Below are 19,588 nucleotides of genomic sequence, written 5' to 3'. Positions count from 1 at the left end.
ATGAAAGGGCTGATCATGTCCAGGGCTTCTCTATCAGCTGGGAAGGCACTCGGAAACTCTGCATCTGCTAGCTTTCTCTCCTGGCTTCTCATTTCAAATGGCTTCCTTGGGGACATTTTCTTTCTGTATGTTCAAAGTCTGTCTGCCTCAGCCTTGAGCTCTCTCCAAAATTCTTTCCTTTTTAAAGGACCAGTAAACCAATCAAGACCCACCTTGAATGAGCAGAGTCACATCACCTGATCATAAGGGCACACCACAATTGGGCGCAGCACATCGCCACAGAGATAATCCAATCAAGGACTCTGCCCCACAGTACTGAATCAGGATAGAAAGAAATGGGACTCCTCCTGCAAGATTGGATCAGGAAAAAGGATGTGGCTATTCTGGGGTACACAACAGCTTCAAACTGGCACAGATGGTGAGAAAACCAGCAGACAAACCCAAATTCAGGGAAATTTTACAAAATACTTGACCTTTATTCCTTAAAATTCCCAACATGGTACAAAACTCGGTTAAGTCTGAGAACCGCTTACAGACAAGAGCAGGCTAAGGGATGTGATGATTAACTGTACGGTGATATCCTGGGTGGAATTCTACAGACAAGAACATTAAAGGAAAAACCAGTGAAATCTGAATAAAGCCTAGAGTTTAATTAATAGTAATATACAACACGCAGTTATGGTTAGGCCTAAGGATGTCATTTCACATCTCTACAGTTTAGACATTGCAAATTTCTTCTTTAAATTTATGATCTCTTAATCTGAACTGTGAAACAGAAATCTTCAATTGCGAAGTAGCCATCATATTTAGATTGAGTGATCTGACCATAATACCACAAAGTTAGAAACTGATAGATGAACAGCTTTAAAAAAATCCCACAGGTTTTGAAAATAAATAACATATTGTCTTAGTTTGTTAAGCTGCTGGAATGCAGAAATGGAATGGTTTTTAAAAAGAGAATTTTTAATAAATTACAGTTCTAAGGCCATGAAACATGTCCAAATTAAGACATCAACAAGAGGTTACCTTCACTCAAGAAAGGCTGATGCCATCTGGAACACATCTGCCAGCTGGGAAGCCACGTGGTGATGCCTGCTTGCTTTCTCTCCCAGCTTCTTGTTTCATAAGGCTTCCTGGGGTATTTTCCTTCTGCATCTTCAAAGGTCTCTGGCTATGTGGGCTTTATCATCTCTGCTTTCCAGGCATCTGCATTTGGCTCTGTTGTTTGTGGGCTTTCTCCAAAATACTTCCTCTTTTAAAGGATTCCAGTAAACTAATCAAGACCCACTTGGAATGGGTGGAGTCACATCTCCATCTAATTAAAAGGCCACACCCACAATTGGGCATGTCACATCTCTATCGAAATAATCTAATCAACAGTTCTGCCCTACAGTATTAAATCAAAATTAAATGAAACAGCCACTCCCATAAGATTGAATCAGGATTGAAACATGGCTTTTCTGAAGTACGTAATATGTGCAGACTGGCACACACATTTACCACCTAACCCTTGCTATAAAAGAGAATCCCTAACAGGACTGGGGGTCTTCCGGGAAGAGCTTGTCTTGCTGCCACTGCTGCCAAGGAAGAATGTGGGTGGACTCAGGTAGTGTCCTTGAAGTCACTTTTGTGTCCACTGAGAGGAGGGACTGCCACTGCCCTGTGTTGTTCCCTCTCTGCCCCAGGAGGAGTGGTGTGGAGCCGCCACTGGTGTCACACTTTTGGGAAATGGACCCTACCTCTGGGCTGGACTTTTAAATCTTCCTCTGAGGATCAGCTATCAGACTTTTTATTTTAATGTTCTCAGCTATTTAGTATTTTGTTGGAAGAGCAGAGTGACACCCTGCCTCATGTTCTTCATAATGATCCTCAGGCTAGATCTTCAGGTGGTAATGGACAGAATCATCTAGGACAGACGAACTTTAGTGCAGAGGCCAACAACATAAAGATGTGGACAGAGGCACCACTGAAAATCTCTATCAGAAGGGTGAAGGTCTTTGCTGGGTTATGGCAGGACTCAAAAATATCTAGAAAAAGGCCGAACATGTCAAAGCTACATGGGTGCAATGGTGTAATAAAGTTTTGTTTACGAGTTCAGAAGAAAATAAAGACCTCCCTACATTGGGATTAAAAACTGGAGAAACAGAGATCAGCTATACTGGAAAACAATTAAAGCTTTTCAATATGTTTATGACCATTATTTAGAAGATGCTGATTGGTTTATGAAACCAGATACTGATAAAGTGTCATACCAGACAATTTCATTGACTTCTTTCAAAATACGCCCCTGACAAACCCATTTACTTTGGGAGAAGATTTAAGCCCTATGTAAAGCAGGGCTATATGAATGGAGGAATGCTATTCTAGTTTGCTCGCTGCTGGAATGCAATATACCAGACACAGAATGGTTTTTAAAGGGGGGAATTTATTAAGTTGTCATTTATTAAGTCCATAGTTCTAAAGCCATGAAAATGTCCCAAATAAAGTACAGCTATAGAAATATACAATCTAAGACATCCAGGGAGAGATATCTTGGCTCAAGAAGGCCGATGAAGTTCAGGGTTTCTCTCTAAACTGGAAAGGCACATGGCAAATATGGCAGCATCTGCTAGTTTCTTCTCCAGGCTTCTTGTTTCATGAAGTTCCCCCAGGGGCATTTTTCTTCTTCATCTTCAAAGGGCTCTGGCTGTGTGGGCTCTTGTGGTTCTTTCCAAAATGTTCCCTCTTAAAGTACTCCAGTGAGCAAACTCCAACTTGAATGGATGGAGACACATCTCCATGGAAACCATCTAATCAAAAGTTACCACCCACAATTGGGTGGGTCACATCTCAATGGATAATTAAAAAACTCCCATGCAGCAACATTGAATGAGGATTAAAGGACATGATTTTTCTGTGGTCTACCACAGATTCAAACCAACACAAGCAGGATATGCATTGAGTAAGGTATCCTTCAAGAGATTTGTTGATGCATTTAAAGCAGAAAAATGTATACATAGTTCCTCCATCAAAGACAGCACTGGGGAGATGCATGGAAATGATAAACGTAGAAGCAGGAGATTCCAGAGATACCACTGGAAAAGAAACTTTCCATCACTTGTACCAGAGCACCACTCAATCAAAGGTTATGGACCCAAAATCTTTTGGTACTGGGATTATTAACTATTACATTCCTGTAGAGGATCCCAGATGCTGTTCTGATCTCGCAACTTCTTTTCATTATGTTGACTGTTTTGATTTGCTAATACTGCCAGTACACAATACATCAGAAATGGAATGACTTTTAAAAAGGGAATTTATTAAGTTACAAGTTTACGTTTCTAAGGCCATAAAAATTTCCAAACTAAGGCATCCAAATAAAGATACCTTGACTCAAGAAAGGTCAATGTCTGTCACTTGGGAAGGCACATGGCTAGTGTCTGCTGCTCCCTGTTCTGATTCCATTGCTTCCAGCTTCTGATGCCAGTGGTTTCCTCTCTAAGCATCTGTGGGCCTTCACTTCACTCCTCGGGGACATAACTCTGGGTTCTGGCTTGCTAGCATCTCATGGGAAGGCACATGGCAATGTCTGCTGGGCTTTGCATCCCCAAACGTCTGTGTCTAAGCATCTTTACTCCAAGCATCTCTGAATGTCTGCATCTCTGTTGGTTTTGAAGCAACTGTTCTCTAAGTGTCTGCATCTGAGGTTACTCTAAAATGCTTCCCTTTTTAAAGGACTCCAGTGAACCAATCAAGACCCACGTGGGATGGGAGGAGCCACATCTCCATCTAATCAAAAGCTTATACCCAATATTGGGTGTTACATCTCCATGAAAGTAAACTAATAAAACATTCCACCCTACATTGTTGAATCAGGATTATAGAATATGGCTTTTCTGGAGTCCACAACAGTTTCCAACCAGAACACTGACCCTCCAACTATGTATGAGTTAGAATACCTCATTTATTATCGTCACCCATTTGATTATTTTTATGGGTGATATCAACCTGAGAATATTCTAAAGCAAATAAGTGAAATGTACAAAAATGATGATCGAAAAGTAAAATTAGGAAACTGTTGAAAGAAAGACATAAATGAACAGAGTTAAAATGTCTGACATTGCACTGAAGAAGGACGTCTACATTTCTGATATAGAATACCGGAATATCAGCATGGAAATTCTTTATAAATGAACATTCCATATTAGAAATCTTCCATATGAATGACAGTAAACTGAAGATTTAATGAGCTGTGAAGTCAGTTAAAATGTATTTTTCATATATATATGAAGAATATGTGTTTTGAAAATGGTAGCCAGGAAGAGGGAACAGGAAAAAGGTTTTGTTGCCAGTTCCTGACCACACGTGTTAAACTAAGACAATTAAGTTTACTAAAACCACACCACACCATGTTAGCAACACACACAATGCTAAAAAGCTCTGCCTTCTCCCCCAGTACGTGGAACATGTCTCCCAGGGGTGTAAATCTCCCTGGCATTGTGGGACAGGACTCCTAGGAATGAGCCTGGCCCTGGCATAGGAGTGAGAAAGACTTCTTGACCAACGGGGGAAGAGAAAAGAAACAAAATCAAGTTTCACTGGCTGAGAGATTTCAAATAGAGTGGAAAGACCATTCCAGAGGTTGTTCTTATGTGGTACAGAGATATACCTGTTCTAGTTTGCTAGCTGCTGGAATGCAACACACCAGAGATGGATTGGCTTTTAATAAAAGGGGATTTATTTTGTTAGTTCTTCAGAGGAAAGACAGCTAACTTTCCACTGAGGTTCTTTCTTACGTGGAAAGGCACAGGGTGATCTCTGCGGGCCTTCTCTCCAGGCCTCTGGGTTCCAACAACTTTCCCCAGGGTGATTCCTTTCTGCATCTCCAAAGGCCTGGACTGAGCTGTGAGTGCTGAGATGAGGTATGCTGAGCTGCTTTGGCTGTGCTACGTTGAGCTCTCTCATTTAAGCACCAGCCAATTAAATCAAACATCATTCATTGCAGTAGCATGCCTCCTAGCCAGCTGCAGATGTAATCAGCAACAGATGAGGTTCACGTATCATTGGCTCATGCCCACAGCAACAGAACTAGGCACATTCACCTGGCCAAGTTGACAACTGAATCTAACTACCGCAACACCTTTTCAGTGTTTGGTGTATTGGAACAGCTAGTGTGAAATACCTGAAACTGTTGAACTGTAATCCAATGGCCTTGGTTTTTAAAGATGATTGAACAAGTATAGCGCTTTTAAGGTGTGATGTATGATTGTGAAAAACTTGTGGCTGACACTCCCTTTATCCAGTGTATGGATAGATGAGTAAGGAAAAAAAAAGACAAAAATAAATAAAAGGAGGCATGGGGAGGTATAGGATGTTTGGGGTGTTCTTTTTTTACTTTTACTTTATTCTTATGCTAATTTTTATTTTTTGGAGTAGTGAAAATGTTAAAAAAAATCAATTGTGATGATGAATGCACAGCTATATGATGATACTGTGAACCACACTGATTGTACACTTTGGCTGTTTATATGATATGTGAATATATAATATATCTCAATAAAACTGCTTTTAAAAAGTGATCTGCCTGAAAGAAAATTTTAGAAGAAAAAATTTATTGCTCAGTGTTGTTTGTAAACTCAAGACATGAGTTTGTATCTGTAGTACAACATAAATGAAACCCTCCTGTTCTAGTTTACTGGCTGCCAGAATGCAATATACCAGAAACAGAATGGCTTTTAAAAAGGGGAATTTAATAGGTTGCTAGTTTACAGTTCTAAGGCTGAGAAAATGTCCCAGTTAAAGCAAATCAATAGAAATGTCCAATGTAAGGCGTCCAGGGAAAGTTACCTTGGTTCAAGAAGGCCGATGAAGTTCAATGATTCTCTCTCAAGTGAGAAGGCACATGGCGAATACAGTCAGAGTTTCTCTCTCATCTGGAAGGGCACATGGTGAACACAGTGTCATCTGCTAGCTTCTTCTCCTGGCTTCCTGTTTCAGGAATCTCCCTGAGAGGGATTTTCCTTCTTTATCTCCAAAGGTTGCTGGCTGGTAGACTTTGCTTCTCGTGGCTATGTCGTCCTGCTCTGCTGTTTCTGAATCGCTCTCATTCTGCAAAATGTTTCCTCTTTTATAGGACTCCAGAAACTTATCAAGACCCACCCAAATGGGTGGAGACATGTCATCAGCTAATCCAGTTTAACAATCACTCTTGATTAAATCACATCTCCAGGGACATGATCTGATTACAGTTTCAAGCATACACTATTGAATAGGGATTATTCTACCTTTATGAAATGGGATTTTGATTAAAACATGGCTTTTCTAGGAGACATGCAGCCTTTCAAACCAGCACACCTCCCTTCTGTGACCCCCTCCATACACAGTTTGTCTAATGAAAACTTTCCTGTGATTATTTATAATTAGTAGTATTCATTTCAGGAAAAAACGTGGCATATGAATGGCACTTGTTCTAAAGTGCATTAATAAAACCATACTAAAGAAAGAATCACTAGGGAAATTAGGAAATACACAGAATTGAATGATAATGAACATATTATGTTAAATATTTGTGACACAAAGCTAAATCAGTACTTAACATTTATACCATTAAAAACACTGCGGGGGACGAGGTTATAAACAATGAGCTAGACAGTCACGCCAAAAAGTTGGGAAAAGTAGCAACAGAGCAAACCGACAAGGTCCAAGAAGGAAGAAAATAATAAAGAATAAGAAAAAAAAAATAAATGAAATAGAGAAAAATACCTTTGCAGAAGTTTAACAAAACCAAAAACCGGTTCTTTCACAAGATTATCAAGATAAACTCCTGGCAGAAATGGTCAATACATTAAAGAAGAAAAAGTACAAGCAAACCAACGTTCTGCCAACTTCTCCTGGAACCATCCAGGCAGTAGCCGTCTCAGGTTTTGGGAGCAGCAGGTGCCCACCCACGCATTTCATCAGCTTTGCTGTTGTAGCAGGATATATCCCTGTTCCAATACAACGTTCTTTCACGGCACAAATTTGAATTTCACAGAATTTTCACGGGACCCAAACAATCTTCTTCTTGTAATCTTAATTTCACAATTTAAATTAAATCGTAAACGCCATTCTCAGCCAGCTGCAAGATGTGGCCACACGGGCCACACGCTAGTGCTTTTACGAGACAGGTGACACACCGGGGGTCTAGGAGAGCTGGACGCCAGGAGGGCAAGCACATCCCCCAGGGGCTGGACCAGGCACCCCCGCCCTCCAGGGACTCGGGGTCCCGCTGCCCCGCCCCCCGCAGCCAGAATGCGCAGAGCCGGGCCGCCGCCAGGGGCGCCAAAGCGCGCGCATGCGCCCGACCGCGCCCGGCCTCGCGCCGGCACCGGCACCGGGCAGCCAATCATCAGTCGCAGCGCGTGCGCGTGCGGGGGCGGGGCCGGGGCCGGAGGGGCTAGAGGGGCGCCCGGGCCTGAGGGGCTGCGGGGCTGCGGGGCCGCGGGGCCGCGGGCTTCGCCCCGGGGGTGCGTCGGGCCGGGAACGCCGGGAGAGGACGCGGCGTGGCGTATCGGATACCTGGAGTCGCCCCGAGCGCCCTCTCCGGGGAGGGGGGAGGGATCCCGCGGCCGAGGCCCGGCACTCCGGAGCTGGTCCCGGTCCTGCGCCGCAGATGGTCTGCCCCCGCCGCGGCCCTCCAAGGGGGGTGTGGCGACCTCGGGAGTCCCTTTCCCCTCCCTTCCCCGGCCCTCATGCCTACCCCCTCCCCGCTGTCCTGAGGGCCTGGCGGTGCCGCCCTCCCGCCCTCCCCCCCCCCGGGCCCTGGCGATGCCCCCCTGCCCCGAGATCCTGGTGATGCCCCCTCCCGGACGGCCTGGCGGTGCCCCCTCCTCCCCGAGGGCTTGGCGATACCACCCTCCCTCCGAGGACTTGGAGGTTCCCGGTTCCCTCTCTTCCTGAGGGCCTGGCGGTATCCCCCTCCTCCAGGGCCTGGCAATACACCCCCCCCCCCCCCGAGGGCCTGGAGGTTCCCCCTCCCCACGACCTCACCTGCTCACCTGCTCTCCCGTGGAGGGTTCCACCTAGGCCGTAACACCCCCTTCTGCCTTCCCAGCCCGGGGCCCTCTCCTGGTCTCCGGAGGCGCTTATGCTCTAAGAATCCTCAGCGGGTTCTGTCACCCTGCCTCGGCGCCGCGATCGTCCTCCCCAGCCCCTTAATGCCCTTTCAGGCATTTAAAAATTCAAAATTCATTTCTTGGCCTCTCCCCGCCACTGCACACCTTCCCTTTTTTTTTTTTTTAACCGCGTGCATCTACCCTGACTTAAGTGTGGCACCCCCCTCCACCCCACCACCCCCTAGATCTCCGGGGTTTTGATTTGGGCGGCTCAAAAGTGGAGTGTTTTCTTTACCGACTTAAAGTGGATTGAAAGGATGGGTTTTAGGAAGCAAAGTTCAGTTCTTTTCAGCCAAGTGTGAGATGCTTGATAAACGCCAAATGGCAGTCCTTGTAGGTAGTGTGACGGAAACCGTGCCTGGATGTGTATGTCCCTAACCCTCCTCTCTGGTTGGCTCTAGGATGTGACGTGCCTGAGATGCCGCAGGTGCATAGACAAAGCAGCGCACGCCCGAGGTGAGAGAAGAGATCTTTATGAGAAGAGCCAAGGTCACTGCTTCTGTTTTCCAGCCTTCTCTCTCCTGTGCTCCTGCGCGAGAGCATCCTGTCTCGGAGGTGTTTCCTGCAGGAATCTTGATGTGTGTGAGCCATTCAGGCCGCCCGTTGTTCCTGTATTTCCTGAGTCCTCTAAGCTGCTTTCCTAAAGAGAAAGATGGCAGTCTATCGCCGGATGTTCTGAAAGGTAAAAGAGAGTAAACGAACACCTGAAGATTAAAGCTCTGTAAAGCTCTGACTTCTCTTACTGTGTTTGGGAGCTAAAATGGGTTAATAAATATAGTTTATACCTAAGATCTCAGTTAATGAATTAAAGTTGTTCATTCAAAGGACGTTTGTATTTTTTAAAAAGGAGTTTGTTTCCTTCTGTACCCTTTCACGTAGGGTTTTGTGCGGCTGGACAGGGGAGGCTGTCTGAACTCATCACATGCTGGTGGGTGAGTATAGGTGAATTCTTACCCAACACACTTAAGCATACAGCTCACTGAAGTCCCATTGTGTTCGTTATCTATTGCTGTGCAACAGACTATCCTAAAATTTAGAAGCTTAAAGTAGCATTTATTATCTCACACAGTTTCTGAAGGTCAGGAGTCTGGAGGTGTTCAGCTTGGGCAGTACTGGCTCAGAGCCCTCCTGAGATTGCTGACAAAAATAAAGCCAGGTCTGTACTCCCTGAGTACTTCACTAGCTGTTTGATCTGCTTTAGGCTCACTTACTTGGCTATTGGCAAGAGGCCTCACTTCCTCATCAAGAGAACTTCAACCTCAGCCTGTTCCTGTCATGGGCCCCCAAAGAAAGTTTTGCAAGAGAGAGCTTGCACCCAAAGTGACCAGTGCCGTAGAGTCTTCTGATAACCTAATTTTGGACTGACAAAACATCATTTCTGCCTTATATGATTGGACGCACAGACCAACCCTGGTGCAGTGGGGAAAGGACTGCATGAGGTATGAGTACCAGGAGGTGTGGTTTGTGGTGGGGGTTGGGGGACATATTGGAGACTGGCTACCACCGCCATTATTCACTATTCAAGCCTAATTCCATAAAATCTCAGGCATTGTCCCATTACTTAATTGGGGGGATTATTTGGTTTCTAGCTAAGGTAAAACCTTCTGCCCGTGCACTAAATCTGAAAGACTTGTTTATTCAAGGATATTGTTCTAAGATGCCTCCTTTTTTCCTGGACTATTTAGTTTTCTTTCTTTCTGGATTGTCTCATCAGCAAACATAATGATTGTAACATCACCTCTCGTTAAACGCCCTTCTTCTGATGTCACATCCCTGTCCTAATTATTTTATTTTATTTGTGTTTATGGTTATGGAAACTTTGCTCCTGGTTGTCTGTATTTGTGGTCTCCAGGCATTTCCCATTCTCCTTTAATATCACTGTTGTGGAGGTCACCAATGAATTCCACGTACTTAGTCTAGTGGTCCATTTTTTAGTTTTCAATGTATTTGATCCATTGGCATCATTGCCAGGTTTTATTTTCTCCTACTTCAAAATAGTTGTTCATTTGGGTTCCAGGATGCCTCTTATCTCAGAGGCTCTGAGTTCCTTCTTGAGCTCCTTTTCTGTTTCCTTCTCATCTCCCTGAACTCTCTGATGGCGTGTTCCAGGGCTCATTTTTCTCCATCTGCTTTTTTCCCTAGGCGATCTCATCCAGTCTTGTATTTTAAATAGTGCTATATGCTGAAGGCTCCAAAATTTATCACCCTACCCAGACCTTTCCCTCATCTCTAGTCTAATATATCTACCTTCTGTATGTCATCCTCCTGTCTTTCACATCCCACATCTAATCCATCAATAAAATTTGTGGAATATATCTAAAAGATTTTGATCCAAGCAACAGCTAAGTATGACCATTCTCTACTCTGTTTGATAACCCCATCTTTTTTCTGTGTTATTCCAATATCTTTATAACTTGTCTTCCTGCTTCCCTCTACATTCTGTACACATCAGCCAATGTAATCCTTTTGAAACATAAGTCAGACCATACCCTCCTTCAGAACCTTCCAGTGACCTCCCATCACACTCAGAGTAAAAGCCAAAGAACTTGGAATGACCAGCATAGCCCTACGATCTTGACTCTGCTCCATGGCTACCAGTTCAGTCTTTGACCTCATCTCCAACTTCTCTCTCTTTCAATTGGCTCACCTATTGGTCATTGCGTAATGACCAATTTCAGAGCCTTTGTATTTTCTTTTCCCTTTGGGAGATTACTCTTTCCCCAGATACGCATAACCCCATCAATCAAACATCAGTCTGTTTCTATCTCCTTGTCCCTGCTCTGTCTTTCTCCATGGCATTTATAATCGTCTGATATACCATATATCTGTATTTCTATCTGTTATCCATCTGTTTATCTAAATTTAACTGCAATGATATCAGCTCTCTTACAAGATAGGGACTTTACTTGGGTGTCTGCTGTATCTCCGGAACCTAGACCAGCGCCTAGTATATGATAGGTTCACCAGCCTTGTTGAATGGATGGTCTGCTCAGGTTCCTCTCGGACACATCAGTACCCCCTCACCCCTGCTTTTCTTTTTTCATGTGGTCACAAGACTATCAAAACCGTGCAAACTTTTCTTTACTATTCCTGTTTCATGTCTGTCTCTCAGTCTCTTGTGAACAGGAATTCAGTGCATTTTATAGCTACCGAAAATAGTCAACATCAAAATAATACCAAACATGAATATATGACTACGAGTAGAACCTCTTACGACGTTCCCATAGATGAACAATATCTCCCTCCTTACTTAAGAAAAATAAAATCCGTTTCCTTTTTCCATTGCTTTTGCTTTCTGGACTCTTGAGTTTTGATGTAGCAGTATTACCATGTGGCCAGTTTGAGATGGTGGGGAATAATAGTGACTCACCTTTTTAGTTCTTAACACTTAGTATACATGGGCACAACCTATTTTAACGTTATCCGTGTAAGCTCCCTATACTTGTGAGGTACCTGATTCTCAGTCCATTCCTCATTCCTTACCTTAACGTATATATTAATTAATCAGTCATTTAACACTGAATAATGCAATCTTGAGATTCTTTGTGCACATTTTGGGTGGAAAAAGATGCCCTGAAGAAGCCTTATCAGGATATTCCCCTCAGGTGCTTTCCAGCAGGGAGATCCTAGTTACCTGGACATTGATGACAGGGCCCACCTGTCTTGCATGGAGGGAGCCCTTTCACAACCCCTTGATGCCTTATAATGAGGGTGACCATAAAATTTATCATCCAAACTGGGGTACTTTTAAAACTGAAAAGGGCACTATTGATAAAACCTTGAGGACAGCAGGTTAAGCTGGGACTGTCCTGGTCAAACCAGGATATTTAGTCACCTTACTTAAAACAGATTTTGTCTGCTAAGTCCTTGGTACCAGAAAAGTACCACTAATGTGTTCTGTGGGAAGATAGAAGTATTCCATCCCTGGGAAGGTATGCCTCCTGCAAATTTATAAAGTAGCCAGCTGATAGTAGCTTAACTCTCTTTATTAGGTTAGCTTGTATTGTTCCCATAATCCTAATTATTGACCCGTTGTTCTGTGTATGGTGTCTGCTTGGGGGCTTTGCTTTGGGAATTTAGCATCAGTTGTTGAGATGTGCTGGCCACACCAGCCTATTGGCCTTTTTTTTTTTTTTAATTGAATTGTAATTTATGTACCATAAAATTCACTCTTTTAAAGTGTATACTTGAGTGTTTTTTCTATCCAGTGGTTTTTCGTATTCAAAAAGTTGTGCAGCCAGGGCCACGGTGGCTCAGCAGGCAAGAATGCTTGCCTGCCATGCCAGAGGACCAGGGTTCATTTCCCGGTGCCTGCCCATGTAAAAAAAAAAAAGAAGTTGTGCAACCAGCTCCACTGTCTAATTTTAGAACATTTTCATTAACCCAAAAATAAACCCTTTAGCATCTACTCTCTGTCTTAGTTTTTTTTGGTAGCTGCTGTGATAAATTACCACAAACTAGGTGGCCTAAAGCAACAGAAATTTATTTGCTTATGGGTTTGAAGGGCAGAGATCAGTACCATTGGTCCTGAAACGAAGGTGTCTGCAGGCCGTACTCCCTCTGGGTTCTTGAGAATAGCTTGTTCCTCAGCTGTTCCACACTGGGGGCTGCTGGCGTTACTCCGCTTAGGGCCACGACAGTCCGGTCTCTGCCTCTGGGCACCACGCTCTCCTCATGTGTGTGAAATCTTCCTCTCTTTTTTTTCTTCCTCTTTTAAAATAATTAGCTGTATTTTTAGAGCAGTTTAGGTTATGGAAAATTTTTCACAGAGATTAACAGAGTTCTCATACACCCTGTCGCCCTGCTACACACACACACACGCACACACACACACACACACACACACTCTCTCACATGTAGTTTTCTCTATAGTTAGCACCTTGCAGTAGTGTGAAACTTTTGTTACAATTGATGAACCAATATTGATGCATTATTAATAATTAAAGTCTATAGTTTATTTTAGGGTTCACTCTTTGTTCAGTTCTGTGGGTTTTGACGCTACTGATTTTTGCGTGTTGATCTTGTATCTCAACTCTTTACTCAATTTATTAGTTCTAATAACTTCTTGGTAGGCTCTTTTATGGACTTTCTATACATAGTGTTCTAGTTTGCTAGCTGCCAGAATGCAATATATCAGAAACAGAATGGTTTTTAAACGGGGGAATTTATTAAGTTGCAAATTCATAGTTCTAAGGCTGTGAAATTGTCCCAAATAAAGAAAGTCTATAGAAATGTCCAGTCTAAGGCATCCAGGTTAAAGAAGGCCGATGACGTTCAGAGTTTCTCTCTCAGTTGGAAAGGTACATGGCGAACATGGAGTCATCTGCTAACTTTCTCTTCAGGCTTCCTTCTTTCATGAAGATGTTCCCGTGGTGATGTGTCTTCACCTATTCAAGGTGGGGTTGCTTACTGGAGTTCTTTAAGAGGGAATGATTTTGGAAAAAGCTACAGAACTGCCAGAGCTGAGAAAGCCACACAGCCAGAGATCTTTGGAGATGCAGAAGGAGAACAACCCTGGGGAAGCCTTTGAAATGAGAAGCTAGGAGAGAAAGCTAGCTGATGTTGCCTTGTGCCTTTCCAAGTGACAGAGGTGTTCTGGACCTATCAGTCTTTCTTGAATAAAGGTATCTTTTCCTGGATGCCTTAATTTGGACATTTTCACAGCCTAAGAATTGTAAAATTGCAATTTAATAGTTCCCCTTTTTAAAAGATGTTCCATTTCTGGTATATTGCATTCTGGTAGCTTTAGCAAAGCAAAACAGGTATATACCTAAAGGTGGAGTTACTGGGTTATATGGCAGTTCTGTGTTTAACATTTTGGGGAACACTTTGATGTATTTTGAGTTAATTTTTGTATATGGTGAGAGTTAGGAGTTAAATTTATTTATTTTTTTTGTTTATGGATATTCTTTTGTCAAGCACCATTTAGTGAAAAAAATATTCTTTCTGCATTGTTTTGTCAATCATTTGACCATAAATATTAGTTTCTGGACTGTCAGTTCTATTCCATTTATCTACATTTTTGTCCTTATGCCAGTACCATAATCTTCATTACTTTAGCTTTGTAGCAAGTTTTAAAATTGGAACATGTGAATTCTCCAACTTTGCTCATGTTTTCCAGGATTGATTTGACTCATCTGTGGCCCTTGCCTTTCCAATGAATTGTAGGATCACATTGTCATTTTCTGTGAAAATCCACTAGGATTTTGATCGAGTTTGTGTTGATGTTTTAGGTCAATTTGGGGAGTATTGCCATCTTAACAATACTAAGTCTTCTGTTCTGTGAACAATGGATAGCTTTCCATTTGTATAGTTCTTTAATTTCTTTCAACAATTTATTTTGTAGTTTTCAGTTTATATGTCTTACATCTCTGATTAAACTTATTCCTATGTATTTTATTCTTGATCCTCTTGTAAATGAAATTGTTTTCTTAATTTCATTTTTTAAGAATGTCCATCGCTAGTGTATAGAGATATAATCAATTTTTGAATACTGACTCTGTATGCTAACAGTGTTGCTGAACTCATTCATTTGTTCTAATATATTTTTTTATGTGTGGATTCCTTAGGACCTGATTTAAGGAGGAAAGCTGTAAGTGTTAGGATGCTGGCTGTGAGTCTTTCAAAGAGCCCTTTTTTTGGGTGGAGAAATTTCCCTTTTTCCCTAGTTTGGCAAGTGCCTTTTTTTAATATCATGAAAGAAGGTTGGATTTTATCAAATGGTTTCCTGTGTCTGTCAGTGGTCATGTGGCTTTGTCTTTTATTCTATTAAAATGATGCATTATGTTAATTGATTTTCGTATAATGAATGTAGATCTCACTGATATATATGCAGTATCATGGCATCTGTAAATAGAGATTGTGTTACTTCTTTTCCAATCTACATGCATTTTACTTTTTTTTCGTATCTGTTTGCCTTGGCTTTAAGAACCTCCAATGTAATGTTAAATCAGTGTGGCAAGAGTTGACATCCTTGTCTTGTTCCTGATTTAAGGAGGAAAGCTGTAAGTGTTAGGATGCTAGCTGTGAGTCTTTCACAGAGCCCTTTTTTTGGGTGGAGAAATTTCCCTTTTTCCCTAGTTTGGCAAGTGCCTTTTTTTAATATCATGAAAGAAGGTTGGATTTTATCAAATGGTTTTCTGTATCTGTCAGTGGTCATGTGGTTTTGTCTTTTATTCTGTTAAAATGATGCATTATGTTAATTGATTTTCGTATAATGAATGAACATTACATTTCTTGGATAGATCTCACTGAGTCATGGTATATAATCCTTTTTATATGTTGTTAGATTTTCTACTATTTTGTCAAATGTTTTGCATCTGTATTCATAAGGGACATTGGTTGGGAGTTTTCATTTTTGCATGTGCTGTCTTTGTGTATGGTATCATGGTGACATTGGCCTCATATAATGAGCTGGGAAATGTTCCCTTTTCTACTTCATCCAAGTGTTTGTGAAGGGTTGGTTTGAATTCTTCTTTAAGATGTTTGGTAGAATTCACCAGTAAGACCATATCGTCCTGGCTTTTGTTTGTGAGAAATTGTTTGATTACTAACTTAATATCTTTACTTTTTGTACTGGCTTGAAAGGATGTATGTACCCTAGAAAAGCCATGTTTTAATCCTAATTCCATTTTATAAAGGCAGCCATTTCTTCTAATCCCTATTCAGCACTGTATGCTTGAAATTTTAATTAGATCATCTCCCTGGAGATGTGATTCAATCAAGAGCGGTTGTTAAACTGGATTAGGTGGAGATGTGTCTCCCCCCATTCTAGGTGGGTCTTGATTACTTTACTGGAATCCTATAAAAGGGAGATTCTGAGAGAATGGAATGATGTAGCCATGAGAAGCAGAGAGTCCGCCAGCCAGCGACCTTTGGAAATGAAGAAGGAAAATGCCTCTTGGGGAGCTTCATGAAACAGGAAACCAGGAGAGAAAGTTAGCAGATGACACTGTGTTCACCATGTGCCTTTCCAGATGAGAGGGAAACCCTGACAGTATTCACCATGTGCCTTCTAACTTGAGAGAGAAACCCTGAACTTCATTGGCCTGCTTGAATGAAGGTATCTTTCCCTGGATGCCTTAGATTGGACATTTCTATAGACTTGCTTTAATTGGGACATTTTCTCAACCTTAGAACTATAAACTTGCAACTTATTAAATTCCCTATTTAAAAAGCCACTCCATTTCTGATATATTGCATTCTGGCAGCTAGCAAACTAGAACACTTGTCATGGGTGTGTTCATATTTTATTTCTTCTGGAGTCAGTTGCAGTTTTTGTTTTTGAGAATTTGCTCATTTCATCTTGGTTATCTAAATTGTTGGCATAGAATTGTTCATAGTATTCCCTTAAAATTATTATTATTATTATTTTTTCATACATAACATATAGCTTGCTCCTTCCTTTTACTGACCACTATTATTGCATCTACCCAATTTATTTTACCCTTTGTCCCCCCTTTTATTTATTTTCATACACTTTTTTTATTAATTAAAAAAAATTAACACAACATTTAGAAATCATTCCATTCTACATATGCAATCAGTAATTCTTAATATCATCACATAGATGTATGATCATCATTTCTTAGTACATTTGCATTGATTTAGGAAAAGAACTAGCAAAACAACAGAAAAAGATATAGAATGATAATATAGAGAAAAAAATAAAAATAATAAAAATAAATAAAAAATATATATAAAAAAAGAAAAAAACAAAAAACACAAACAAACAAACAAACAAAAACTGTAGCTCAGATGCAGTTTCATTCAGTGTTTTAACATAATTACATTACAATTAGGTGGTATTGTGCTGTCCATTTTTGAGTTTTTGTATCTCGTTCTGTTGCACAGTCTGTATCCCTTCAGCTCCAATTACCCATTATCTTACCCTGTTTCTAACCCCTGATGGTCTCTGTTACCAATGACATATTCCAAGTTTATTCTCGAATGTCGGTTCACATCAGTGGGACCATACAGTGTTTGTCTTTTAGTTTTTGGCTAGACTCACTCAGCATAATGTTCTCTAGGTCCATCCATGTCATTACATGCTTCATAAGTTTATCCTGTCTTAAAGCTGCATAATATTCCATCGTATGTATATACCACAGTTTGTTTAGCCACTGGTCTGTTGATGGACATTTTGGCTGTTTCCATCTCTTTGCAATTGTAAATAATGCTGCTGTAAATATTGATGTGCAAATGTCCGTTTGTGTCTTTGCCCTTAAGTCGTTTGAGTAGATACCTAGCAATGGTATTGCTGGGTCGTATGGCAATTCTATATTCAGTTTTTTGAGGAACCGCCAAACTGCCTTCCACAGTGGTTGCACCATTTGACATTCCCACCAACAGTGGATAATGTGCCTCTTTCTCCGCATCCTCTCCAGCACTTGTCATTTTCTGTTTTGTTGATAATGGCCATTCTGGTGGGTGTGAGATGATATCTCATTGTGGTTTTGATTTGCATTTCTCTAATGGCCAGGGACATTGAGCATCTCTTCATGTGCCTTTTGGCCATTTGTATTTCCTCTTCTGAGAGGTGTCTGTTCAAGTCTTTTTCCCATTTTGTAAGTGGGTTGGCTGTCTTTTTGTTGTTGAGTTGAACAATCTCTTTATAAATTCTGGATACTAGACCTTTATCTGATATGTCATTTCCAAATATTGTCTCCCATTGTGTAGGCTGTCTTTCGAGTTTCTTTTTTTTTTTTTTTTTGTAAAACTAAGGCTTTTTTTTTTTTATTAATTAATGGAAAAAAAGAAATTAACCCAACATTTAGAAATCATACCATTCTACATATGCAATCAGTAATTCTTAACATCATCACATAGATGCATGATCATCGTTTCTTAGTACATTTGCATTGGTTTAGAAGAACTAGCAACACAACAGAAAAAGATATAGAATGTTAATATAGAGAAAAAAATAAAAGTAATAATAATAGTAAAAAAAAAAAACCTATAGCTCAGATGCAGCTTCATTCAGTGTTTTAACATGATTACTTTACAATTAGGTATTATTGTGCTGTCCATTTTTGAGTTTTTGTATCTAGTCCTGTTGCACAGTCTGTATCCCTTCAGCTCCAATTACCCATTATCTTACCCTGTTTCTAACTCCTGCTGGACTCTGTTACCAATGACATATTCCAAGTTTATTCTCGAATGTCGGTTCACATCAATGGGACCATACAGTATTTGTCCTTTATTTTTTGGCTAGACTCACTCAGCATAATGTTCTCTAGGTCCATCCATGTTATTACATGCTTCATAAGTTTATCCTGTCTTAAAGCTGCATAATATTCCATCGTATGTATATACCACAGTTTGTTTAGCCAGTCTTCTGTTGATGGACATTTTGGCTGTTTCCATCTCTTTGCAATTGTAAATAATGCTGCTATAAACATTGGTGTGCAAATGTCCGTTTGTGTCTTTGCCCTTAAGTCCTTTGAGTAGATACCCAGCAATGGTATTGCTGGGTCATGTGGCAATTCTATATTCAGTTTTTTGAGGAACCGCCAAAGTGCCTTCCACAGTGGTTGCACCATTTGACATTCCCACCAACAGTGGATAAGTGTGCCTCTGTCTCCGCATCCTCTCCAGCACTTGTCATTTTCTGTTTTGTTGATAATGGCCATTCTGGTAGGTGTGAGATGCTATCTCATTGTGGTTTTGATTTGCATTTCTCTAATGGCCAGGGACATTGAGCATCTCTTCATGTGCCTTTTGGCCATTTGTATTTCCTCTTCTGAGAGGTGTCTGTTCAAGTCTTTTTCCCATTTTGTAATTGGGTTGGCTGTCTTTTTGTTGTTGAGTTGAACAATCTCTTTATAAATTCTGGATACCAGACCTTTACCTGATATGTCATTTCCAAATATTATCTCCCATTGTGTAGGCTGTCCTTCTACTTTCTTGATGATGTTCTTTGATGCACAAAAGTGTTTAATTTTGAGGAGCTCCCATTTATTTCTTTCTTTCTTCAGTGCTCTTGCTTTAGGTTTAAGGTCCATAAAACCGCCTCCAATTGTAAGTTTCGTAAGATATCTCCCTACAATTTCCTATAACTGCTTTATGGTCTTAGACCTAATGTTTAGATCTTTGATCCATTTTGAGTTAACTTTTGTATAGGGTGTGAGATACAGGTCCTCTTTCATTCTTTTGCATATGGATATCCAGTTCTCTAGGCACCATTTATTGAAGAGACTGTTCTGTCCCAGGTGAGTTGGCTTGACTGCCTTATCAAAGATCAAATGTCCATAGATGAGAGGGTCTATATCTGAGCACTCTATTCGATTCCATTGGTCGATATATCTATCTTTATGCCAATACCATGCTGTTTTGACCACTGTGACTTCATAATATGCCTTAAAGTCCGGCAGCGTGAGACCTCCAGCTTCGTTTTTTTCCCTCAAGATACTTTTAGCAATTCGGGGCAGCCTGCCCTTCCAGATAAATTTGCTTAT

At 41.1% G+C, this 19,588-nt stretch overlaps 1 protein-coding gene and 1 pseudogene across 8 annotated transcripts in view; both read left to right on the top strand.

The window, feature by feature from the left end:
• Window positions 1-19,588, top strand: part of LOC143683795 (zinc finger protein 280B-like) — a 51,161-nt gene that overhangs the window by 11,530 nt on the left and 20,043 nt on the right. For 2 of the 8 annotated variants that reach the window (XM_077160139.1, XM_077160131.1), the window contains exons 1-4: window positions 7,497-7,633; window positions 8,534-8,814; window positions 9,012-9,064; window positions 9,334-9,571. The gene's annotated coding sequence lies outside the window, so the exon portion shown is untranslated. The other 6 variants (XM_077160135.1, XM_077160132.1, XM_077160136.1 and 3 more) reach the window with 6 other exon arrangements.
• On the top strand, window positions 1,759-2,485 carry LOC143682985 (glycoprotein-N-acetylgalactosamine 3-beta-galactosyltransferase 1 pseudogene; annotated as a pseudogene).

This window comes from Tamandua tetradactyla, chromosome 5 (genome assembly GCF_023851605.1).
Source record: "Tamandua tetradactyla isolate mTamTet1 chromosome 5, mTamTet1.pri, whole genome shotgun sequence".
NCBI lineage: Eukaryota > Metazoa > Chordata > Mammalia > Pilosa > Myrmecophagidae > Tamandua > Tamandua tetradactyla.
This window is presented reverse-complemented; position numbering and strand designations above follow the sequence as displayed.